The sequence below is a fragment of the Lactuca saligna genome, chromosome 5 (assembly GCF_052625555.1).
Source record: "Lactuca saligna cultivar CGN05327 chromosome 5, ASM5262555v1, whole genome shotgun sequence".
NCBI lineage: Eukaryota > Viridiplantae > Streptophyta > Magnoliopsida > Asterales > Asteraceae > Lactuca > Lactuca saligna.
In genome coordinates, this window is record NC_136421.1 from 17088440 (window position 1) to 17100554 (window position 12115).

Below are 12115 nucleotides of genomic sequence, written 5' to 3' on the forward strand. Positions count from 1 at the left end.
CAAATCAAATTAGCCCTAGCCCGGTCGAGCATTTACGTTTGTCATCACTAAATCATCGAGGGGCCCAAAGATATCGCTTTTATCCTTCTTTGGATAAAAGGAACGGATAAACTTTGATACAATGCTTGCTTGCACTCACTCACCGAATCATACACAACAATATGTTTTATAACCCCAAGTTACTAGTGCGTTTACATATTATCAATATGCAACCGATTAGCAAGATACAACTCACACTTCTCGGTTTCAAGAATATAAGATGTTATCATCTCACCAATCACTCGTGATACAATTCATGGAGTGATCCAAGTGATCGTGGGTTTAATCCAATGCTAAAATTCATATTCATAAGCACTCATGAACGTTGTAGCAAACATTTACTTATGTCTAATACTCTTTTAGACAATCCACACACCAATTCACGACAGTCTTCATTCATATCTACTTCCAACATATGAACGACTGTGGCCCGTTCGAATAATTTGACTGTTCTTAACCAACTAAATTATTCAGGAAGTCAAAACATGCAAAGTGAAAACACAAGAATAATACTAATCCCATATGGCCTCAAACCTTTGAGCATAAATAAAACACCTTTTATTTATCACCATATCGATTACTCATTATTTGTCGTTTCGGGTAATCAACTTCTTACTTGAATTATTACACTTGTCCCATGCTCCTAGCATGCACACAATGTTTACCTATGGTTCTTTCATCGTGAAATAGATCAAATTGAACACATTTTCAATCATTCTCATTTCACAACTCCAAATCCTTTTCCATAAGTGAAAGAATATCAAATTCTTGCTACTTATAGAATATGCTAGATTCTAACATTTTATGTAATGATCCTTTCGTAATGTCACTACACCAAAGTCACAAAGACTATTGCCAATGATATTACAAAGTACTCTATCGGAGATTGTTACAAGACAATTCCTTAGATATGATGTCTCTCACTCAAACTACATTCCTTTGAACATCCTTTTGCATAAAAGTTTCTAATCTAGACATAGATTTTCAATATTCAATGGACACCTTTCCATATTTTCCATATGACAACTCATTCTTAATAGAATCTTATCTATTCATAATAATGTCGATATGGTCCATCCAATATGGAAACATTTCCATATTTTCCAATACTATACTTCCAACTACTCACAGGCGATTAATCATCGGCGAACTTTGGATTGTCCTTTTTGATAGTTGTTTAATTATTTTGGTCAAAAACTGATTCTAGTCCTTTTTCCCTCTAAATGCGCTAAACATTTGGAAAATTTTAGAATGGTCAAATATTAAAGCATTTGCAATCGATCCTATACCTGAAGCGTATGGGACACGATGCATAATGTTTTATTTGCTATGTTCTCAAAATTCGAATTGTGAAGAGGAATGCCGTAATCATAATCGAAATTTAAGAACACACTATGTACCTTTGACTAAATTTCTCAACCTAAGCCTTTAGATTTGAAATGAAGCATAATATTCTCTCCCTTAATTATAGCAAAACAACTTTACAACCCTTACCACTTTGCAAGGTATAACTCTTGATTTCTATAATTAATATTGCCAATTTGCAATACGTGCCTTAATAATCATAAAATCATAACATTTATGCTTCCACTATCATGATGATTATTATAAAACATAACACTTATGCTCCCACTAGCTTCAACATGTATTCATAAACATCTTAACTTTCAGAAAACAATACCTATTGAATTTCTTAAGTCTATGTTTCTAATAACTAATGCTTTGATAATCTTTTATCAAGGCCTCTTAAACTTATACACCTTTTCCTTAGATAGCTAATATGTGTGTCTAAACAGTTAAGACTAGTTTCCAAACCTCATAATTCAAATCATGGAAAGGGATACCGTAACCATAATCAAATTCGAGAATGCAATTTTACAATCACTATCCTTTTAAAATCTTTCTTAGTGAAAGCATTTCCTCAGAATCATCTTCATGAAGGAGGAAATCTTATGACACTTAGATTTAAATGGTGTATGTGTTCCTATCCATGTGAATTTGTTAAAACCAAAGTTTACAACAAATTCAAACTCATATGGACCGAACTATCTTAATCTTGATTTCTTGCCTTATGGTAGCACAGCTACCCACCATGTCTTCCAAGTAGTTAAGCAGTTCACCTTTTCCTATCAAAGTACTTTCCATTGATCAAGGTCCTTGCCTTTTGTGCATTCAAACGAGAACTCATAGGACTCATATGCACAATTAACTCAATTGGAATGGCATAGAAAACAAAATAACGTCAACACGATAGGTTGTAAACCTTAACTCGTGTGCTAGTGATGAATGATAAGGTTTATTTGATTTGTTCTTGAAACCTTTCAAGACCATTAAGACTCCCATTGACTCCTTGACATATAAGATTCTCTTGTCAATAACCATTTCTTGACAAACAATTATAAAAGAGTTAGTGTAGCTTATATCAAAACACTTCATAAATTGGTCCTAATTGGTCTTTGTCTTATCCAAGACATCACAACTTTCCACATTTGATGAATGTTATAAACCTTATTAATACTTTTTCACTCGACGTCACAATCTTAACTTTAAGACCTTTTATTGGAACTAAGTACGATTGACCTTTTGATTTAACCATTTCTTCAATTCTTGATTCCTCTTCTTAGACATAGAATTGTGCTAAGACTCACTTAGAGGATCAATTAAGATATGGTTCTTAATCATTAAGACCTATCATAAAGCATAAAAGCTACTCTCCTTTCTTCTTAGAATGGAGAAACTTTTATCTTTCCGCCTATTTGATTCTTCTTATTCGTTTTGCTATTGATTTAAACCTTTTTAATCAATTCAGAATTACACTTAATCTTATGAGTATAATCATATTTACTAAACTTTTAGTAAACCATGACGAATATCTTGTTACTCTTATGGTGGACTTTGACCAACACACAACTTTGTGTACTCGATCTCCTAGTCCCTCACTTAACACTTTGTCAATGAATTAGTCTAATTTCCAAATATGAAATTTCTCATTCTTCGTGCAACCAAGTTGCATGATTCCAAATTTCTGTCTGATTGAAACTTGGGCGATGAGAAACTCTCCCTATTTGGTAAATTCTCGACTTTTCCATAAACACCATAAATAAGAATCATATCCATTTGTTGTAGAAACACCAATTTTCATAACAATTTCATTGCAAGGAAATAAACAAATAAATAAATGAGTCAAACGAAAATTTATTTTATGTATAAAAGCAGCGGAAAATATTTGTCCTTACAATGAAAAATCTATTGAAAACTATGTATTTCAAAAGGAAAATTTCTAACAACTCTATCATAACTATATAAGCTCAAAATCAAATCTTCAAGTCCATGCGATCAAGATCCATTCCTTGTGATTAGATTCATCTTTCTCTTTCACCAAGCTTCCTTTCTTTTCACCGATCCTACAAAACATTCAAATGCAATCTTATCACATCATGTATTAAGAATCAATGAATAGGAACTTAATGGAGTTAGATAGTGGATTTTACCTGAAGCGCAGTCATACACTTTAACTCTCCCATCTTCTGGACTCTTCAGCCTCTTTGGACAGACTTGTATCCAACGCCCTTTCTTCTGGCAGCAAATGTAGGTTGGTTCTCCTAGAACGTCCTTGGAAGCATGGTCGGTTGACTTTCCCAACAAATACGTTCCATTGCTTCGCCAAATCATTTCTGATTCAGCAGCAATGAGCATGTAAGTAAGGTCAATGAGGTTGTCGTCACGATCCATCATATAATACCTTCTTTTGAATTCATTATATGATTCAGGAAGTGACTACAAAACCCAATTCACAGCCAACTCATCTAGGAATGACACACCCAACATTATCAACCTATCAATGTGTGATTTCATTCCTAGAACATGAGTACACACGAGTTTACCATCTTCATGTTTCATTTCCAATAGGGCATTAGTGATAAAGAACCTTTCAGTTCTTCGATCTTGTGGGTTAGGGAGAACAATTGGAGGAGGTGGAGGAAGTGAAGCATGATTTCTTGTTCCTCGATCGAATCGTGGAATACCATCTTCATGTGGAATGCTTGTTCCACGGGATTTGGGAAGACCATAGTTGTCAAACTTAGACATCTACAAAGCGGGAGAAACAAATTCAAGTTAGTTGATTGATTGAGTCCTTAGTAAATCACCCAAATGAGATACTAAGGCTAGGACCCAACACAATATTCTATAACTCGGGAGAGGGATGCCCTAACCCTAATTTTAGAATATTTGAAGGTAAGTGAATGACGATTCACCAATTTCCATCACGAAAAACAAAAAAGAAAATTTAAGTTTTAAATCTATGAAAACTCCTAGATTCTTTGAGATTCATTGAACTTTCAATGGCATGTTTAAATCTCGATATGCCCCTCTTATTTGTGACTGGGATGCCGAGGATCACAAAGCGGGTGTGAATAACCATGCAAACATACATGGTGCCCTCACATGCTACAGTCACCTATTCGATGTGCCGGTAAACCACACACGCTCCACCGAACTGTCACACCCCCAAACCAAAACGGCAGAAACATTCGGGGGCGGAGGACGTCATATTCAGTATCATAACAGTTCATAGAAAGGAAAGTACACACCACCATACATATATAAAGGTTTTTAAAATGTTTACATAATTGTATTCATTACATGTTCAAAAGATAAATAATAAACATCTTTCAAAAGAAGTAATTAACGCCAGCGCGTTAATCCCAAAAGTTGCTTTCCAAACCTGCTTAGCGGTTCCCTGAGAATACAAGTTATTTCAAAGATAAAGTGTCAACAATTAAGTTGGTGAGTTCGTAAGTGGTTTAGAAAAATTGAATGCCATTCCAAAATGGGTGTATGTTTTCCAAGAAAATCCCTTATTTTCTTATAAAAGTATGAAATGCATGAGAGTATTTGCATGAAAAAATGTAGATAGTTGAACCAAGAAAACCCCTTATTTTCCAAATAGTTGTTTGGTTTCTATATAGGAAATACCCATATTTTCCTAAAGTAATAGTTTGTTTAATGTCCAAGACTAAAAATTGGAAGCAAGCCACATGCTTTAGAAGATTTTAAACATAGATTTATATAATAAACCTATCAGAAGATTTTCGTTTGTTAGATAAAGAATAGTTTTAATAGCTACTCGTTCATCAATCAGAAGTACTATAATAATTGTGTATCCGATGAGTTTTATAACCATACTAAACATAATATGCCTGTAGCGACGTTCTTCAGGCGTCGTAGCGTTATGACAACTGTCACCCCAAAGGACGGACTGTAGCTAACAGTCAGGGCGCGGGATCATGGCTTCCCATATAGATCTATACACATTTGACACGTTCTCCTAACGGGAGACTCTGGTTATAGACAGGACTTGTAGTATTAGCTTATAACAAGAAGGTACTATTTGAAGATATACACGTCTCATGGATTCTCAACTAAGTCTGTATTAAAGTAATAGTTTTGTATGCAAAGTTTATCCTTTTTCACAATGTTTGAAAAAGCATAAATCATAAGTTTTTAGAATGTATAAAACGACTTAGCAATGACAGGTACTTTGAAATCACTAAATACTTTGTATAAGTCTAATGCACGCAAAGTATGACAAGAGTTTTCCATAGTAGTAATGAATTCCAACTGATTTATTTGATAAAAAAAAGTGAAGTGAAACTTTATAAAATACACGATAATAACTGTATGTTTACTTGTATTCCCCCTAAAAGAGTATAAAAGCATTTAAAATGTATTTAAAATGTGTTTGAAGGGGGTATGAACTCACTTGATAGTTTGAAGAAGGTGTGACGAAAACCGAGCAGAACTTTCGCTTGAAAAAGCGGATTTTCTCGGGATTCTTTGGAATCTCGGGAGTATAAACGACCTTCGGAACTTGAGCTAAGGGACCAGGGCTTCGGGTTTGCACGGGCACGGAAAACGAGGCAAAACGCAAGAAGAACGAGAGGAAATGAGCAAGTTTTCCCGGAACCCTCGCATCCCTTTTATAGGGGCTGAGAGGCCTCGGTACGCGGGGCGTACCCGTGCATCATGCATGACCGAGTCCTCGACTGCCCCAGAGTTCGGATGGGACGGGGCGTAGCTCGCATAGGGGCGACATGGACGAACCGGGGCCAAGGCCTTGAGTACGCTGGGCGTACTCGCGTGACTCAGACTTCGGATAATACCAAAGTTTTCAATAAAAATATATATTAATTATTTATCAAACTTCAAAAATTCATATCTCCTTCATACGAACCCCGTTTTCGACGTTCTTTATATCCACGCACAGGTGAGACTAAGATCTACAAATTTCGTTTAGATTCCGTCGGCAAATTCCGAAATTATTTTTATTATTTATTTTTTTAAAAGGTCGGGGTAAGAAAATTCGTTAAAAATTCATAACTTTTTCATATGTTGTCCGTTTTGGGCGTTCTTTTTATGTACATTTGTAGTTTAACGATATCTATGACTTTCATTTAGACACCTAAGATCAAAAAGTATTTTATTGAAACTTTGTGTTTTTACGTAACTTCGTATTGCCGGTTTTTGTCGGAAAACATAGAATGGTCATAACTTTTTCGTTATAACTCGGATTTTAGTGTTCTTTATATGCTTGGAAACCTTAGGACGATATTTACTACATAGCGTACTACAAACAGAGCTTTTGAATACTTCATTTTTCGATGATATTCTAATCCCTTTTTCAAAGAGGTTACAAGACTCGATCTTCAATGACCTGAAATGACGGGTTGTTACGTCATCCCCCGTTATAGGGAATTTTGTCCCGAAATTTTAATACAAAGAAAAGTTTTAGGAGCGGAGGAAGAGGTGTGGATACTTCTGTTGCATTTGATCTTCTCGTTCCCATGTGAACTCAGGTCCCCTATTAGCATTCCATCAGACCTTTACTATTAGAATGCGGCTCTGCTTAGTTCGTTTAACTTCCCTATCCATGATCTCGACGGGTTCTTCCACAAAGTTAACATTTTCATTTAGTTCAATTTCATCGAGTGGAATTACAAGTGTTTCGTCGGACAAACACTTTTTCAGGTTCGATACGTGGAATACTGGATGTACTTTGTTAAGCTCGATTGGAAGTCGGAGTTTGTAGGCCACTAGACCAACTCTTGAAATGATTTCGAAGGGTCCAACATACCTAGGATTTAGCTTCCCACGTTTTCCAAAGCATATCATGCCCTTCCAGGGTAAGACCTTCAGTAGTACACGGTCGCCAATCTGAAATTCCAAGGGTTTACGTCTTTTGTCGGCATAGCTCTTTCACCTATCCCTGGAGGATTTCAGTCGTTATCGTATTTGCAAGATCTTTTCAGTCGTTTCTCTAATGATCTCCGGACCAGTGAGGGTGCTATCAGGGACTAGACCTTTTGCCAATTGCGTGTCGCCCACTTCCGTCCAGCACAGAGGTGATCTGCACTTACGACCGTAAAGGGCTTCAAATGGAGCAGTCTTGATACTAGTATGATAACTATTGTTATAAGAGAACTCGGCCAAAGGTAAGTGAACATCCCATGCCTTACCAAAGTCGATTACACATGCTCGCAACATGTCTTCCAAGGTTTGGATCGTCCTCTCAATCTGTCCGTCAGTTTGGGGGTGATAGGCTGTACTCATGTCCAATCTTGTTCCCATGGATTTTTGCAATGATTGCTAGAATCTGGAAGTGAATCTGCTATCTCTGTCCGAGATGATAGACATTGGCACTCCATGAAGTCGTACGATCTCTCGGATGTAGGTTCTCGACAGCTTTTCCATTTTATCAGTTTCCTTGATCGGTAAGAAATGAGCGGACTTGGTTAATCTGTCGACGATTACCCAAATAGTATCTTGGCCACCCTGAGTTTTGGGTAGTTTCGTTATGAAGTCCATGGAAATCTGCTCCCATTTCCACTTAGGTATTTCGCGTTTTTGGAGTAGACCTGAGGGTCGCTGGTGTTCTATTTTTATCTTGGTGCAAGTCAAACACTTGCTCACATAGGTAGCAATCTCCGCTTTCATGTTTGGCCACCAGTAGAGTTGCTTGAGATCTAGATACATCTTGTCTGACCCTGGGTGTACGGAGTATGGAGTCTTGTGTGCCTCGCTCATAACTACCTCTCTGAATCCACCAAACTTGGGTGTCCATATTCGGTTCATGAGGTAGCGTGCTCCGTCACTCTTGATTTCTAAGTTCTTGTCCATTCCCCTAAGGGTCTCACCTGTCACGTTTTCGGGTATCAAGGCCTCTATTTGAGCTTCCTTGACTTGTGCTGACAGGTGCGAATGGATCGACATGGCTAATGACTTCACTCTTCGGCCAGAGTACTCCTTACGACTAAGGGCATCTGCCACGACGTTTGCCTTTCCTGGATGATAGCGAATCTCACATTCGTAGTCGTTGAGCAATTCGACCCAACGTCGCTGTCTCATGTTCAACTCCTTCTAGTCGAAGATGTGTTGGAGGCTCTTGTGGTCTGTAAAGATAGTGCACTTGGTACCGTATAGGTAGTGCCTCCAGATTTTAAGAGCGAAGACCACCGCCCCAAGTTCTAAGTCATGAGTGGTGTAGTTAACCTCATGCGTTTTCAGTTGTCGTGAGGCATATGCAATAACCTTTCCCCTCTACATTAGCACACAGCCCAGCCCTTGCTTCGAAGCGTCGCAATACACCACAAAATCTTCGGTCCCCTCTGGAAGAGAAAGGATGGGTGCACTGCAAAGGGCCTGTTTCAAAGTCTGAAATGCAGCATCTTGCTTTTCTCCCCAGTTGTAGGTCACACCTTTCTGGGTTAAAGCGGTAAGAGGCTTTGCGATGCTGGAGAAATTCTGAATGAACCTTCGATAATAACCAGCAAGACCTAGAAATTGGCAAATTTCTGTTGGTGTAGTTGGTGCAGACCAGTTTTTGATAGCCTTGATTTTTGATGGATCCAAGTGGATTCCTTCCTTGCTGACCACGTGACCGAGGAAGTCCACCTTTCTAATCCAAAACTCACATTTTGAGAATTTTGCATAAATTCTCTCAGTCCGTAACGTCTCTAAGACTTGCCTCAGATGTTGACTATGCTCTTCTTTATTCTTTGAATAAATGAGTATGTCGTCTATGAATACTATCACAAATTTATCCAAGAATGGACGACATACCCGATTCATTAGATCCATGAATACGGTCGGGGCATTGGTTAGTCCGAACGGAATCACTACGAACTCGTAATGTCCGTATCTCGTTCGGAAGGCCGTCTTGGGAACATCACTCTCCAGGACTCGCAGCTGGTGATATCCCGACCTCAGATTGATTTTGGAGAAGTAGTTGGGTCCTTGGAGTTGGTCGAATAAGTCGTCGATTCGGGGTAGGGGGTATCGGTTCTTGATGGTAAGTTTGTTGAGTTCTCGGTAGTCGATGCACATCCTGAATGATCCATCCTTCTTATTCACGAACAACACGGGTGCTCCCCATGGAGAGAAGCTCGGCCTGATGAATCCTTTTCCAAGTAGCTCATTCAGTTGGTTGGATAGCTCTTGCATCTCTGTCGGGGCTAATCGATAGGGTGCTTTGCTACTGGGGTAGCTCTGGGAACCAGATCGATTCTAAACTCGACTAGTCTCGCGGGAGGTATTCCCGGAAGGTCCTCGGGAAAAACGTCGGGAAAATCGCATACGTCGGGCACATTAATGACGTCCTGGACTTCATGTTTCCCATCTACAAGATGTGCCAAAAATGCATGACACTCCTTGCATAGGCACTTCTGAGCTTGGATACTTGAGATGATACGAAGAGTGGTACTGGGTTTGTCGCCCAAGACAATGAAAGTTTCGCCGGTTGGCAGATTAAGGTGAACGGCCTTATCGTAACATAAAATGTCCGCATGATGAGAACTCAGCCAATCCATGCCAATGATGACATCGAAACTCTTAATCGAGACTGGCATGAGGCTGATTGAAAAGGGATTACCGTTTAGAGTTAGGGTGCAGTTTAAGTATATCTCCTTAGTGCCTTCGGTTTTACCATTGGCCATTTCTACTATGAATGGTTCACTTAATGATTGTGGTATTGGTTTTAGCAGGCCTTTAAAGTCGTGACTCACAAAACTCCTTTCTGCTCCACTATCAAACAAAATGCATGCATACGAGTTATCGAGAAGAAACGTACCCGTAACAACAGTAGGGTCCGCAATGGCTTCATTTTGTCCCATTGCGAAAACTCGGCCCCTTTCGCCGGTATTCCTGTTGTTTGCCTTTGGGCAGTCCCTGCGGTAGTGCCCCATGTCTCTGCACTCAAAGCAGGAACGACTTACTCCGGTATTAGCAGTGGGGGCGGATGGTTGGGTTGGCTCTTTGCAATAGTGGGTTGTATGTCCCTTCTTATTGCACCTGGTGCATTGAAGATCACGGCAAGGACCGTGGTGGTGGAAGTTGCATTGGTTGTACTTAGGAAGTTTCCCATTGTATGAGCTTGTTGGGGAAGAGTTGGTAGGTACAGTCATAGCGTGGGTCGCTACTACTTGTTGTTTCTTGGGGTTCTCCTGGAGGATTTGTCCCCTCCTCTTGTTCCAAGGCCTACTTTGGCCCTGAGCATCCTTAGATGGATTTGTGGTTGCTGCAATGGTACCCTATTTTACTCCGTGGTCGATGAGTCGCTGAGCCAGGCGTTTAGCGTTGTTGTAGGTAATAGGGTTGGAAGCTAGGACATGCCCTTGAATCTGGGGTGACAACCCCCAAATGTACCTTTCAACCTTCTTTGATTCTGGGTTGACCATGGTAGGACACAATGCAGCGAGGTCGTTGAACCTAGCTATGTAGGCGACTAGATCAGACCCAGTCATTTTCAGATTCCATAGCTCCTGCTTAAGCTTTTTCACTTCGCCCCTTGGGCAGTATTCTTACAGTAGTAGAACCTTCAGATCCTCCCAACTCATGGCGTTGGCGACCGTGAGCGTCACTGAATTCACATGGCTTTTCCACCAAGTGAGGGCTCGATCTATGAAGGTGCAAGGAGCGAACTTAACCTTGCTTGTTTCTTGGCATGAGCAGATCTCGAAGACTATTTTGGTCTTTTCGAACCATTGCATTAGCGCAATGACTCCTCCAATTCCATTAAAAGTCTTTGGCTTTGAGTTGGAGAACTCCTTGTAGGTACATTCCCTTACTTGACCCTGGCCGGTTTCACGATTGGAATGATTCATGCTACTTCCTGTTCCTCCATTTGCATTAGAGTTTATTTGCGAGAGAGGTGCTGTTACTGCTGCTGTGATAGCAGCCTGGACCATGGCCGGATCATAAGTTAGTGGTGGAGGTGGTGGTGGGGTTGCGTTTGTACGTGCTGATCTATGAGGAGGCATCGCGCTGTCAAAAGAAAAGAATGAGAGATTATAAGTTTCGGTGGTTGCGAGTTGGATGATATTGAGTTAACTTTTAATAGTTTAAGAATTTGGTTTGGCCAACACAGGGTTTTGAGCTTGAAAATAAAGTTTGAATATATGTACTTATGAATTGAACGAACTACACATAATTAAAACAAGAAAGAGATATGCCCTATATATATTAAACATATAGTTGTGTTACATCTGAGTCTAGACAAAACTTTTTGACCTTTCTAAAGGTTTCTGATTACAGAAAATTTTAAGAAAATAATACTTTTATCCGAAGTCCTAATTTATAACAAAAATTGAGAGTCGGGAAAGTACTACTTTCGGCGTGGTTTGCACTTGGAGCTTGACTCCGTGTCGGACTGCTTTGACTCCATGAGGCGCCTATCAAACGCGGCTTGTCGTTCCCTTATCTCCGCTATTGTTGCGATTGCAGCATTCATTTGTTCTTGGAGGGCATTAGTGCGGTCTAGGCCATACCCTTGCAACTTGTCCAAACGGCAGATGTCGGAAGTGTGCACTTGCACTTCCACATTGACCTCGCAGATCCGGTTGGCTTGAACTCCGGATTGATAGCACTGGTTGGCTAGTTTTCCAACCATGACCGGAAGTGCTCGGTCTGCTGATCCCCCGCCTCTGACATCATAGAAGTCTCGGCACATGTCGTAGGGAGGGCGTAAGCTTTTTTGTTGGGTCCAATGGTGGAGGTGACTTCCCCACACAGGAGTGGGTCC